This window comes from Passer domesticus, chromosome 3, assembly GCF_036417665.1.
Source record: "Passer domesticus isolate bPasDom1 chromosome 3, bPasDom1.hap1, whole genome shotgun sequence".
Taxonomy (NCBI): domain Eukaryota; kingdom Metazoa; phylum Chordata; class Aves; order Passeriformes; family Passeridae; genus Passer; species Passer domesticus.
The window spans coordinates 47,859,545-47,873,142 of record NC_087476.1 but is presented as its reverse complement, the minus strand read 5'-3'; the positions used below and the strand labels follow the sequence as shown (position 1 = coordinate 47,873,142).

Sequence of the window (13,598 nt, the reverse complement as noted above, 5' to 3'; positions counted from 1 at the left end):
CTGTGCATTTCATGGTTAACTTGAAAGTTAGACTAGGTTTCTCAGGCCCATGTCCACCTCAGCTTTGGAAATCCCCAAGAATGGAGATTCTACAGCATCTCTGGACTATATGTTCCTGTATTTAACCATGTTCTTTGCAAAAAATATTTTCCAAATTTGAATTTCTCTTGCTTCCATTTCCTTATTTCATTTCATCAATCCTTCTCATATTTGTTTTCTAACCACTCGATAAAAACTACTTATTTTATTTGTTTTAAAATAATCTCCTCCTAGATTCAGAAAATTACCCCTGTAGTAGAGGCGTAGGATAAGAAGTGTCATGAGTCTTTTTTTACACTATAAGTGAAATTTCCACAAAAGCAAGAGGATTTTTCTCCCTTGTGTTATACAGTGAAGTGCTCTTTACCTCTATTGAGGTGGGAATTTGGCTGCATTTCAATTTTTGGATTATCTATAATCCAAGATGAACTGAGATATGACAGGAAAATTAAATATGCAACTAGCGATTTATTCTTGATTGCATGTAACTGATTCCTTCAAAATAATTTATTCAAAATCAAATTTGCAGATTGAGCAATGTCTGCAAGCACAGGAATATGTAACACTAGCAAACCCTTTCTGTGAAAACCCTTTCCCTTCTTTTGTACAAATCCTGAACAGCCTGTAGTTGGAGAAAGTACAGAACACTTAAAAAAGATTCTGAATCTGGTATTTTGTGGTTCGGTAATTGATGGTCAGCTGTCTCTGACAAGGGTAGCTATTCCCATGACAGGTGAGTCTACATTAGCATCCTATCTATGCTTTATTTTGCTTGAAACATTTACAATGCAAATTAGCTTCTCATGGAGAAGAAATTTTCTATTATTTTTTCTCACTCACCCTGTAACCTTTTGGCTTTTAGTAAAAGACCTGTTAAGTAATTGCACATCAATGAAGTGAGTTTTTCCCATTGATTGATGCCATCCTACTATAAACTGATAAAAACAATCCCTTATCCATTCTGGAGCCTTCAGAAGTAAATAATTTGCCATGTCAACTACTGCTGGAAATAATCCTTGGTTTATGAGCTTCTAAATCCTGTGGACTGAGGCATCATTTCCTCACTATAATTCTAAAATAAAACATAACAAAATATTTTGTCATTGTCTCAAGTAAATGATGATCTCTCAAGCATATGTTTCTAAGACACAGCAGAGGAAAGATTAAACACAAACAATAAATACAGACAATTTTAAGGAGAGTGCAACAATAATGCAAAATTCTGTTGAAGTGAACCTTGCCGTCCTTTCCAGTGGCAAGAACAAAGGAAAAAAATAAATATGGAATCATGTGCTGCAGGAAGTGTGCCTAGATTTTGCCTCACATGTCAAACCAAGATGGAAGGAGCATAATGGCAGTAATCATCAAGCAATTCTGCCTGGATGCATGCAGCACAAGCAGGTGCTGAAGTCCTGTGTACACCACAGGCTACTCAGGATTACTGTGCCTGCAGGGAGTGTTAAGGGGAAGCAGCTCCAGCAGTTTCAGGTCTCCAGGAGCCATTGGTCTCTTGAGCCCAAGCACAATTTCCCATGGCAGTCTGTGCTGGCAGCAAAGTCCAAGTCCATGACAGACAGGGCTGGGCAGATGTGTGATGACTATGGTGACTCTCTGCCTTCCCAGGGCTCACTGCTGTGCTGTTCCAGCTCCTGTCCCTATGATCCCTGTTGTAGCTGCAGTGCCTGGCTTCTCCTTGGCTTCAGGTGATGCTCAGTACGTGACAACCGAAGCCTCCTGCTCAAGTGTTTGGTCACTGGCTAGTTCAGAGGGTGCTGCTGGTGCTGTGGACCCCCAGCCTAGTGTTGCTGTCCTGTCCCTTTGGATGTCTCAGTCTGGCTCTCAGCTCACAGTCTGGCTGTCTTCCATGTTTCCATTGCTCACACTAATGTATGTGGGATGAACACAGACATCTCCATGCAGTGTGTTTTGTCCCCTGTGCTAACATCTGGGTGAACCCAAAGGGCTGTACTCAGGATATCCTGCATTTCCTTTTTCTGAGTTGATGTCAGAGTCATTTTGGGGATAAAAAGATCTCTACTGGCAATGCCTACCTCTTAGTAATTTCTAGCTATTTCCCAGTCCTTTAGTCCCCACAGAATTGTTTTGGCAGTGAATGGCCTCTGCAATTTTCACTAAACAAAAAGATTTAATTTTTTTTCCTCAGCAGTATGAAGACAAGATGTCTGTTGCCCTCAATGAGCTAATTTGCCTGAAACCAGATGAAGGATGAAGCCAGACATTCAGGCTCAGGTGAAAAGGAACAGAGCCACCCCCACTATGTCTTACAGTTCATTTTGGTGAATTTAGTTCCCATTGGAGAGATGAAAGCAGATGACAGCAGCTATTATCCTGCTTTGTTCTGGTTATTTCTGGCTTGCTCTAAAATTAGTTTACTACAGAATAACCCATGTTAGAAACTGCGGCTCTGAAATTTTACACAAAGCAAATATAGTTTGAGCATCCTTCCTACACTGTCCTGACAAAGAGTCCTGTCCCATGTTGAGGAGACTGGATTTGTCCCAGTGCTCCTTCAGCACTCGGTCTGTCTATTAAAACAGGCAATGAGGTTGCCACTGGTAACACTTTTATTTTGAGTACAGAATGGTATTTTTTTCTAGGTCTAAATGTATGACAGGCCTATTAATTATGCCCACTCCAGCAAGAAGTTGAAGAGGCAGTTGTAACACTTAACAACCAAATAGTTATTCATTTAAAGCAAAAAACAAAACAAAACCAAAAAACAAAACAACATCTTGAAAAATTAGTTCCATGCTTAGCACTAGAATAGTCCTTACTTTTTTCAAATCCATTGGACTGGAATACTGTTAGACTGAGAAAATGCAATTTAGAGCTACACAGGCAGTTTCAAGGTAGAGAAAGTTTTGGAAATCTTTTAATGTTACAACTATTGTACTAAAATCAAAGGGGCTGTGCTGGTTAAGGATTTGCCTCATTGTTCCATTAAAGTGCCAAGCCACAAATCAAATAGGAAAGTATTGGTGCTGCTTGAGCTAATCAAATGGCCATGTGAAGGCTGAAGTCACCTGCAATAATCCAACAGGCTCCCTTAGCCCTATGCAGCTGAGTTCAGCCATTTCAAACTGAATCCCAATGGTGTTGGAAGGCTAATCTATGTATAGGCTGTCTAAGCCACTTTCCAGGAAGAGCAAATGAGCTAATAGATCATTTTGCACCTACTTCAGGTGTTCATTTGGATGGTGGAGAGTCAAGAGTGAGAAACAAGCAAAAGTAAATACATAAATAACTCTTAAGTTACTCACGTAACCTAAGGGACAACATATTTTAAATTCTGAGAATAAGGCGCATACTCTTGGGTAGATCATTTGACTCTTTTGAATTAAACTCCGAGACATTTAACAGGCAGATGCATTCTTTCCATTCCCAAGGGATTCAGTGAACATTTATTCCTTATGCCATCTTCATTGAAAACTGTTCAAACAATTGCAGCAGAACTCCATCACAGAGCCAGCTGAATCAAAATATAATAAAAGGCAATTTTTCTAGAGATCCACCCAGAGATGTAAGAGTTTTCTTGCTGGCAAAAATAGTGATGTGTGGCATTTAGGCTCTGCCAAGCTCATGCTCTGTGAAAGACAACAGACAACAAACTTGGAGATTGTGAACAATGAGGAGACAAGGCAAGAAAACAGCATTTGCTGCCTTCCTCAAACACAGAAATTTTCTCCAATTTTTTACCATCTGCACTTTATGCTATTGGAATCTTTTGTTTCTTAGTAATATAAAGGCAGGTTTAGCCTATATGTCGAAAAGTGTTGGGCTTAGGATTGTTTCCTCAGCTAGTGTAAGGCAAACACTTGCTTCATTTTCTGAAAATAAAGGAAAGTGTGTAGTGGTAGGGAACCTTTTAGGAGACAAACACAAAAAAAGAAGCCTCATTTATTATTATTGCAAAACATAACTAAGCAACTCACCAGCTCAGACTGAGAATTTTACGTGCACCTTAAAAAGGGATGAAAGAATGATCACATTAGGTTTATTACAAAGTAATGACATAGTTCTGGTGTGAAATTGACTGGTTAAGTATATTAAATAATTTGTCTTGTGGATTCAAGGTTTACCTTTGAAAAAACTCTGTTCTCATGACAACCAACATTCCACCTGGGATTAATGCAAAACAGTTTATCCCTATTTTTGTGGCTTTATATCCAGGTATATATTTGAGCATATTCATGCCTTAAGGAACAGAGAATTCTTAAGAGGCAGAGGGTTTTGTTTCACTGGAAGGTGGTGCTTGAAGAAATTCACAGAAAAGTCACAGGTAAGGAGAAATATATCTTTTGGGAAACATGCAGGTAAACTGGAATGCTACTCTAACTTCCTTCACAGAAAGTCTTAAAATATCATTTTATGTAATTCTTTCAAGTACTACCCCACAGGACAGTCTTTGAATATCATCTTTGAAGGGTAGTTGGTCTCCTTTCTAGAAGGACAGACATGGGACTGTCTGTACACACCTGTTGTGTCAGTGAATAGCTGGATGATGGAAAATATTGCACCTGCTTTACAGCTCATCAGCTCATGAAACTGGAAAGTATTACACCAGCAGAGAACCGTCATGATGTAAGCTGCAGAAAAGGTAATGATCAGTGCTACATCCTCAGAATTAAAGATTGTACATGAATCACAGTCATAGAATCACAGAAAATTTTGGTTTGGAAGGGATATTAAAGATCATCTAGTTTCAAGCTCCCTGCATGAGCAGTAACACCTTCCACTAGACCAGGCTGTTCAAAGTCTCATCATCCAGCCTGGCTCTGAACCCTTCCAGGGATGGGGTATCCACCACTGCTCTGGGCAACCTGTTACAGTGCCTCACCACCCTTATAGTAAAGAATTTCTTTGCAGTGTCTAATTTAAACATAATGCCTTTCAGCTTGAAGTCTGTCACCCTTCTCTTATCACTACATGCCCTGATAAAGAGTCCCTTTCCAGCTCTCTTGTAGGCTTCCTTTAGGTACTGGAATGATGTAATATGGTCTCCCTGGAGTTTTTTCCAGGCTGAACAAGCCTGGATCTCCCAGCCTGTCTTCATAGAAGAGGCACTCCGGCCCTCTGATCCTCTCTGTGGCCTTTTACACCTGCTCCAGCAGCTCCATATCCTTATTCTGGGGACTCCAGAGCTGTATGCATCACTTCAGGAGAGCAGAGTAGAAGGGGAGAATCACTTCCCTTTCCCTGCTGGCCGCATTTCTTTTGATGAAGGCCAAGACACAGTTGACTTCCTGGGCTGCAAGGGCACATTGCAGGTTTGAGCTTCTCATCCACCAGTTCTTTTATTTTCATACATGATGTACAAAAAGTGTTTAGTTTGAGCTGATGAATTACATATTCTAAAACACTAGTAAATGTATGTACTAGTACATACGTCAGTATCAGAGGATATCAAAATGTCTCAGCCCACTTCCTCGGCTCCATTCCTTTTCATATGGTTCTAACAGGGAAGAAAACTAGACACCCAGACCTGGGAATGTTGCTGGTTGCTGCAAAGGAAAATGGGCCAACAGTCTGTGCCATGCACCCACTCTTTAGGTGAAATGCAGACATAATGATCCCTGTGCTTCTTTCCTTTACTTAAAGCTTGAGCTATCTCTATTTCTTGCTGAAATAACTCCAATGAGGCTCACCTTTCATGAAAAAAATGTTTATGGGAATAAAGAATCCAGTTCTTGATATTGTCAGTGAAATTGCTGCAGACTCAGTTTGATGTAAGGAGGACCAGAAATTGGGGTATAACAATTTGAAAACATTTGGAGGGTGTTATTTTCCCCAGAACTCTTTTATCAGTGTCACTTGGTGTGTTATTTATTCACCATGCATTATACTGCAGTTTCCTGACCAGACTGTGACATTCTGCAGCATCCTTTCAGCATTATTGCCAAAATTGTCTAAACTAAAAGCTAAAACTTTAAAATAATTGATTTTGCCAGTTTGCTTTAGTCCTATATTTGCCTCTGGAATATTTCCAAAATCTATAACAGACTGAAGTAAGTCAAAATTGCCTTCTCTAAATTTCAAAAGAAATTGAGAAGAAAAGGGAAAAAACCTTTTGGAGAAAAGCTTAGCAAGTCAATTAAAAAGAAGTACAGTCTAAAGAAGTGGTTGCATGGTCTAGGGAAAAGAAATCACTAGCATCAATGGAGGACATTGACTTCAAGGTCAGAATTGTCACTAATGACAACAAAGAGAATTTTTTTTAATGTTCCTTCCATCTAAAGAAAAAGAAAGGAGAATTTTGTACTTTCTGCTTAGAATTGCTTTTAAAAATACCCCAGCCAAACAAAATACATTGCTGTGTGTCCCACTGGCATGAAATGTTTTGCTTAATTGTGTTGCCAAGTCAATTAAAAATGTCCCTTATAATGGGTGGGGAAAGCAACATAATAGACTCTTAGTATGACTTTTCTGAAGTAAAACCTGCGAAGGGAAACTTTATGCACAAAGGATCTTTATTAAGTCTTGATTCTGTCTAAAATAAGAATTTTAATTTTTGTGCAATAACACAGTAAGCCCTAAATACAACATATTCCTTTTCTATGTCTTAAATTAGTAATTTAATCAAGCTCAGGACAGCTCTGTGGCATTGAGGTTAACTGGAAGAGTACAGCACACGTTCATAACATAAAATTACTTTAGCCTTCCGATGGCCACATCCAAAATTGCCTATTGGAAAAGATCCATAATCATACTCAATCCTAAGTCATGGATCTGTTTGCATTTTTGGAACTTCTATAACTGTCTTGTTAAGGAACACTTCTATGTATCAAGATTTGAGACAGCTACTCTCTTCAGTGACTTTTTGGTATGTATCAGGTTGCAGGATAAATGGGGGCTGTCTGCAGGAGCCCAGTGTGATGGAAAGCCATGTACAGCCACCTAATTAAAAAGCTCAGAAGGATCTTCAAGATAGGTGCTGTGTCTGGTTGGAACCCAGAGCTTGATCCTGAAAGCTGGTGCTGACTAATTTCTTCTGAACCTTTCCTTTAAGGGTTGTCTGGAGTTGTCTTTCTTCATCTGTATGGTAGTTTAGCAGGTAAATTTTTCAGTGTGTAACTATGAACTAAGTGCTCCTTTCCTCCAGCTCTCCTTTAACAGGTGGCTCTCCTATTGACTTCTAACAGAGCTTCTTGGGGACTTCTATAACAGATTCCCTGATATTTGGCCCTTAAATAATTGCCTGCAAACGTTGTGCTTATTTTATTCCATTGGCTTCAACAGTTAAATCTATTGAGATTCACTGTAGTATAAATGCTACAAAAATTAAAAAGGTAACTTGTGCAGCCATTGAAAATTATTGGCTTGGTAAACCAAAATCAGCAACAGGACTTGAATATTATTTTTAATTATGATTCACAGCCCTTAGACCCTAATTCTATATGTTCTAAGCATGTGATGTTGAGAACCATGATATTAATAGATACATAGATATATTTCAAAGCCAGGAAAACTAATTCAACATGCTAAAAAATACATATACACAAATTATTGAATTACTTTTACAAAAAGACTAATAAAAAAACACATGACATTTCTCTTATGAATGACCTATAAGTATTCCAAAATTGCAAGCAGTATCATGTAAATATGCTGCTTCCTACTTAGTCACTTACAGCTTGTTTCCTTTGCAATTCTCCTTGTGAAAATGGCCATATAGATCATGTAATGCATTTTGTCCTGTATGTTTCTCACATTGGGTATGTTTCTCACATTGGAGAGACATATTTCATTAGATTCTAGTCTCACATTGTTTTTAGCACACACATTTTTAGCTATTTACCCAAAATTTATAAAAATAAGTTTCTTCTGCATCATATGCATGAATATTAATAGTAAACCCATGCAGAGAGTTCAGATTTCGTAAGTAAGCTGTAAAATATATTGGTATCTTTTAAATGTTATTTCTTTGTTCTCCAGATTATAAAGACTTGGGAGGTGAGGAGAAATACCTATGTTTCTTGCTATTTGCCTCAGAATGAAATTTCCATCTAACGTGGTGAGAGACGTGCTCTCAAACATGGGAACAGGATGTAACAGATGTAGTGGCATCTGCTTGCACTTTTGGAACCTTAACTAAAAATATTCTGAGGAACAATTTTCCTCATCCTTCTCACTGAGTATCAACTTAGCTACCCATTGATAATGTTTTAAATGTCAACATCCTTCTATCACTTCTCATCAGAGAAAGAAGAGGAATGACTACAATATACCATCAAATTTCTCCAAACCCCAGGCTGGAAAAAGCTTTAAAATACTTATGAATGATATTCTGCCTTTGCAAGCTGAGGCTGAGCCAAGGACACATGAAGGTCAGGAGGACTGGGTTCAGGAACCTCAAGCTTAATTTGGGTGATGGGGTACATATTCATGAGATCATGCATGTGTTGTCATTCATCTGATCATATGACAGCACTGGGTCTGGATAAATTTTTTTTTTATTAAAGGAGTTTTTTATTTTATAAACAGCAAATGCTCTTAATTGCTAACATAGTTACTTCTCACATAAGGACATATTCCCTCAAGCAGATCTGTGGAAGCAAATATTTTGCAACTATTGTTATGAATAGAAGAAAAAATACCAAAGTTGGAGGGGTTTTTTTGTTTGTTTGTTTGGTTTGTTTTTTTGGTTTTTAAAATTTTGGGGGTATTTTCTACTTACTGAGAATCTCTCCATGCAGAGAATCTGTCAGTTGTCCAAAATGCAGCAACTTCATTGGGTGGATCCTCCTAACTGGCAAATTTATTATCCCTTCTTTTCAACTGCCAAATCTGGAAATATTTGTCTCCTTAGCTTTTTTTGTTAAAGAAATCTGTAGCTACTTCTTTCCCACACCTAGAACAAAAGGTAGGCAGATGTAGCTTCCTGTGTCCATCTTATGATTCAAAAAAGCAGTTCACAACATTGTGAATGCTGCATGCTAACATCTTAGTATGTTAAATCATTGCCACCTAAAAATCTGAATCAAGGAACACTTCATAAACAGTCTTAAATTCTGTTTTAATTCAGGACTGCATGAAGAATAAAGTAGTGGAGATCTAGGCTATCAGGTTATGTATGACAGAGTAGCCTCAAGTTTTCATTTTGTCCATTACAGAGCATTAAACACTCAAGTTGAAAAAAGATATGAGATTTAGTTATTTGTTATTTGCTCTTCATATTGGAACTAAAGTCTTTGGTTTCTACCATATTTTGCTATTGAAGTCTAGGTCGCTTGGGAAACTCAATATATATTTGGAACTGTTAAAACTTTTGACATAAATACAGTAACAGAAATAACTACTCAGTGCTCTCAAAATAGGTTTGACTGTTTAAGTAAACTGCAGTGAAACTAAGATTTTTGGGAATAATTTGGAATGTAGCTTGTCCAGCTCTTCAGCTGGTATAATTAGCTGAGGTGCTAAACCAGATGTTTGTGTAGATGGTTAGGCTTAAGTTAACCAGCATTTGAAAAAAAAGAAGAAGAAAGATACTTGATAGAAGCCACTTAAAGCTTAGAATTAAAGCAGTCATACTTAGGCCCTGAACCAGCTTTCTCCCTCTGCTTCTCTCATCAGCTCAATGCATTTTTTTGACTTGCCTTCTCCCCTCAGGCAGGAAGTATCATGGAAAACCTAAAATACAAATACGGCTGCCTGCCAGGAGACTTTGAAATTTGTGAGACTGGAAAGAGTGACAGACCACACTTGGGGTTGGAGATATGAAAGAATCAGGTGAGATTTAGAGTTTAGCTATATGTAAAGCACAGCTAGTCACAATCTCTCAGTTATGATCCTGTTAAAGCACACTGATTCCTTGTCACTCCTGATCATTTTAGAGGGCAACACTTCTATTAATCTTACGTCATTACATTTATTCTTTTTCTTAGCTGTAGCCTAATGGACATTACTGTAATATCCTAAGAGTACTCAGCAGATCTGACTCACTGCCTGGCTCTTCTCTTTGGAGAACATGGGTCCCACCAGTCTTCTCACTGGTGAAGCACTGAAGCACTTCACACACACCTCCCTTTTGATCTTTGTCATCAATGGCCTTCTGATGGATGAGTCTAGGGGCACATGGACCTGCACAGAAACCCAGGAAGGGACTGAAGAGATGAGGGTGATGCAGTAAGTAGACCCTTTTCTTGATACAGGTGACCTGTTTTTAGGGTGTATAGTCAACCCTGAAAATAGAAAAGGGTTGTAAGTTCAAGTAAGATAGATTGTAGTCATACCAGCTGTCAGACAGTCTTCCAACATATCTGTTATATAACCCTGATGTTGAATATATCATGGGCTAAAACTGATTTAAAAGCATATAAAATGCCATGGGCATATGTAACAGTGACTTTCTCTTTTATTTTTTGTAGCTTGCTCCTTAATCACTCCCTTGACAAGAAACATGTTTCATCCTGCCCTCCAAATGCTTTGCTCTACCAGACACCATCTGTATGAATACAATATTCCTGAAGAAATCTACTTTAATCATCTAGTAGGATGAAGCAAGGAAACAGGAATATTAACAGAGATGTGAGTGTTCAGCCAGCACATCAACATTGATGGCTCCAGGAAAAATGATGGCAGAAAGGTGTAGAGAAGGATTTGTTTCCTCTACCAAAGGCAGTGTTGCATGTAAAAGAACAAAATATGCACAGTATATATAATGTAGTATTTTCACCTGGATAAAATATGACAAATTCATACAAACTACCAATAAAGCACAGGTCCTAAAATGGCAAATATATGTGGTTTCTAGAATTTAATATTGAGTCAGTGCTGTAGAATGGATATTTTGTTATTTGGGAGAGATAATGACTAATTTTATAATTTTTTGAGTGGTATTTCTGGGAAAAAAATCATCTATGCATAAAAAGTTCTAAATTATGACCTTTTTTTGACTAGGTTTAAGACAACTAACAAGAAACCTTTGCTTATCTTTGTTTCTGTTTTTTGACACCAAGGTTTGTTGTGCTGCAAAGAAATGTTGCGGTACATTGCAACTGTGATATATCCACCCTAACAACAGATAAAGAGAGAAGGAACATTCATGACTTTGCAATAATGAGATTGCTGATCCACAACCTGCTGTCAATTTCTGTACAGGGGAAATAAAGTCAAATAGAATTGCCAAGGACCTCATCTCCATGCTGATAACTGCACATCTCCTCAGACACATCCATCCTCAGATCACTCTTTCTGTTATTAAAACTTTTATTGTTATGGCTAAAGTAGTGGTGAGTGGTCTTGTCCTCTCAGCAATGAACTATCTGTGGACTCCATATCTCCATTTGTTTTGTCAGATTTATGCATTGGCAATTTTTTTATCACCAAGATTCAGTCAAATAGGAAATTCATACTGATAGGTACCAATTCTAAAAGAAATTTTCCCCTGTTTACCTTTAATTGTTTTCTAATTGATACAAATAACTATGTGGATGATGCTTTATATCAATTAGTCTCCAAAGATTACAGTCAGTTTATACTGAAGATAACCCACCACTGTCAAATTGAAATAGTGCTTATGCAAAGCCTCATGACAGTATAAATTAGATTTCAATTGGATTTAAAACAAATTGGTGAATTTTCCTTTTGCAGACACATCTTTATTTAATAAAACTACACATGGTACACCAGATACGCAAAAACTAACACTGATGAGATGTTTGCATAAATGACCAGTGCTCACTGGTTTTTCTTGCTTGAGAGATCAAGGAAACAGGAGGAAGAGTGAATCATGCAGGGACTGGATTGTCTTATCAGCTGTGACCTGCTCAGCAGCTGAGACAAGGAAGAAACAAGGAAGTGATTTATAGGTTATGGCAGTTCAAGACTCACTCTTCAGGATTTGCGGGAGAACCATGATACTCTTCACCATGCTCATCCATGTCCTGTAATGGTCCTCATCTGGGGACTTCCTACCAGCAGATTGTTTCCTACTCCTCGTTTGGGGACTTCCTATTGGCAGACTATTTTCCACTAGCATGGCACTACTTTTCCCACTACATACTGAAAACAAACCCTCACCTGTCTATGTCCATACAGGTTTCTGTAAATTATACTATTGCTAAGAACAAAAATATTTAACCCTAGAAATTTGCAAGCATACTAATACAGAGCTATTAAAGCACCATTATAGGTTGAGAAGGCCTGTCTGTTACTTTTTACAAGTTTGCCTTCCACTCAACTTCAGTATTTAGCTTAGAATAAAACAAAGTAAAGCAGACATGAGTAAGTTACAAATACTGTGCTTAATATGCAGGTCTGTGTCTCTGGAAAATATATTATGATGGATGGTTATTTTTATAATCTGTCTTTTTGAATGCCATTTGAATGTCATAAATATCTGTCAGATTTTCTAAAAAAAAAGTATTTCTTCAGACATTACCAGATGCAGAGGATATCATTGTTTTCTCACTGAAAGTAAGAATGATTGAAATTGATCTTTCTTTGCAAACAATGACCACTGAAAAAGTCTATATACCAGGCATTTCAGCCATGACCAATATATGGTATTTAAACTACAAAAAGATAGTGTGAGACATCTAAGTTTTTCTAAAGGTGAATGAGTACCATTTTCCTTAGGTCTGTTAAAACCTTCAATACAAATAAGAAAAGTTAATTACTTTGCTCTCATTACACTATACCTTCACTTCAGTTTTCTTCTAATCCACCTTCCTACTTCTACAAGTCTTTAAAAAGTAAGATTCTAAAAGAAAATATTTGAGTACTGATGCTTCTAGCCATTTATTTAAAGATGAGGATTAGAACTACTGAATTATGCCACTTTCAATAAAACCTGCATTTGCATTTTTGTGCTGTGTACTGAAGACAGAGTTTCCCTGGCTATCAAACTGCCAGGCACACAACTGCAGAGGGAACCAGTTTCAGGCAATTGCAGGAGACATTCAGAGAGTGAGCACATCTGTCCCAGGCACAATATGATACAGATGAGTTATATTTATACACATGATATAGACATGAAGACACTGCAGAGAAAAATTATAGGCAATTAAGAGAATATACTGGCCTGCTACTACTTAAAATGAAGTCATTGCCATTACTAACAACAGGTTACTATCAACATGAGCATTCAGGAGCAGGGCAAGTTCCCCCAGCTCCCAGACTATTGCATAACACTAAACCAAAACTACTATTACTTAGCACTTTCCAGCAGCAATTAAGGAAGAATATTCAGCAGCCTACCCTCTTGAAATTCAAAAGCAGTTAGTAGATAGCAATACTGTCAGTGCTTATTGCACAAATAATCAATCTGAATCTGAGCAAATATGAACCCCACAGTTAATTTTCTGTTTAGTTCTCTTTATCTATGTTTTCTTTAATGATTTTGACATTCTGCATAAAATGATTTCACTAGCAAGGTATCTGCATGATGAAAACTATGTTTTCTTCTCAGGAAAGTGACTCCTAAACCTTATTTACTCTTATGCTTTCCAGAGCTTATGTAAGGTCTGTCAACAGCATGAACAGAACAAGTCAATATCATTGTCTGTGATTTTTCTCCACACATTTACGTGTGTGTGATT

The 13,598-nt window shown here is 37.7% G+C and overlaps 1 long non-coding RNA gene across 2 annotated transcripts; it reads right to left on the bottom strand.

Moving 5' to 3' along the window:
- Positions 1-2,752: 2,752 nt before the first annotated feature.
- Positions 2,753-10,965, bottom strand: LOC135298066 (uncharacterized). Of its 2 annotated transcripts, none has more exons than XR_010360036.1 (3): positions 10,000-10,965; positions 8,735-8,908; positions 2,753-5,308 (listed from the first exon to the last, which is right to left on the bottom strand). It is a non-coding gene; the product is annotated as an uncharacterized LOC135298066 (long non-coding RNA). The 2 variants fall into 2 exon arrangements; XR_010360037.1 differs by lacking the exon at positions 2,753-5,308 and adding an exon at positions 5,503-5,561.
- Positions 10,966-13,598: the final 2,633 nt, after the last annotated feature.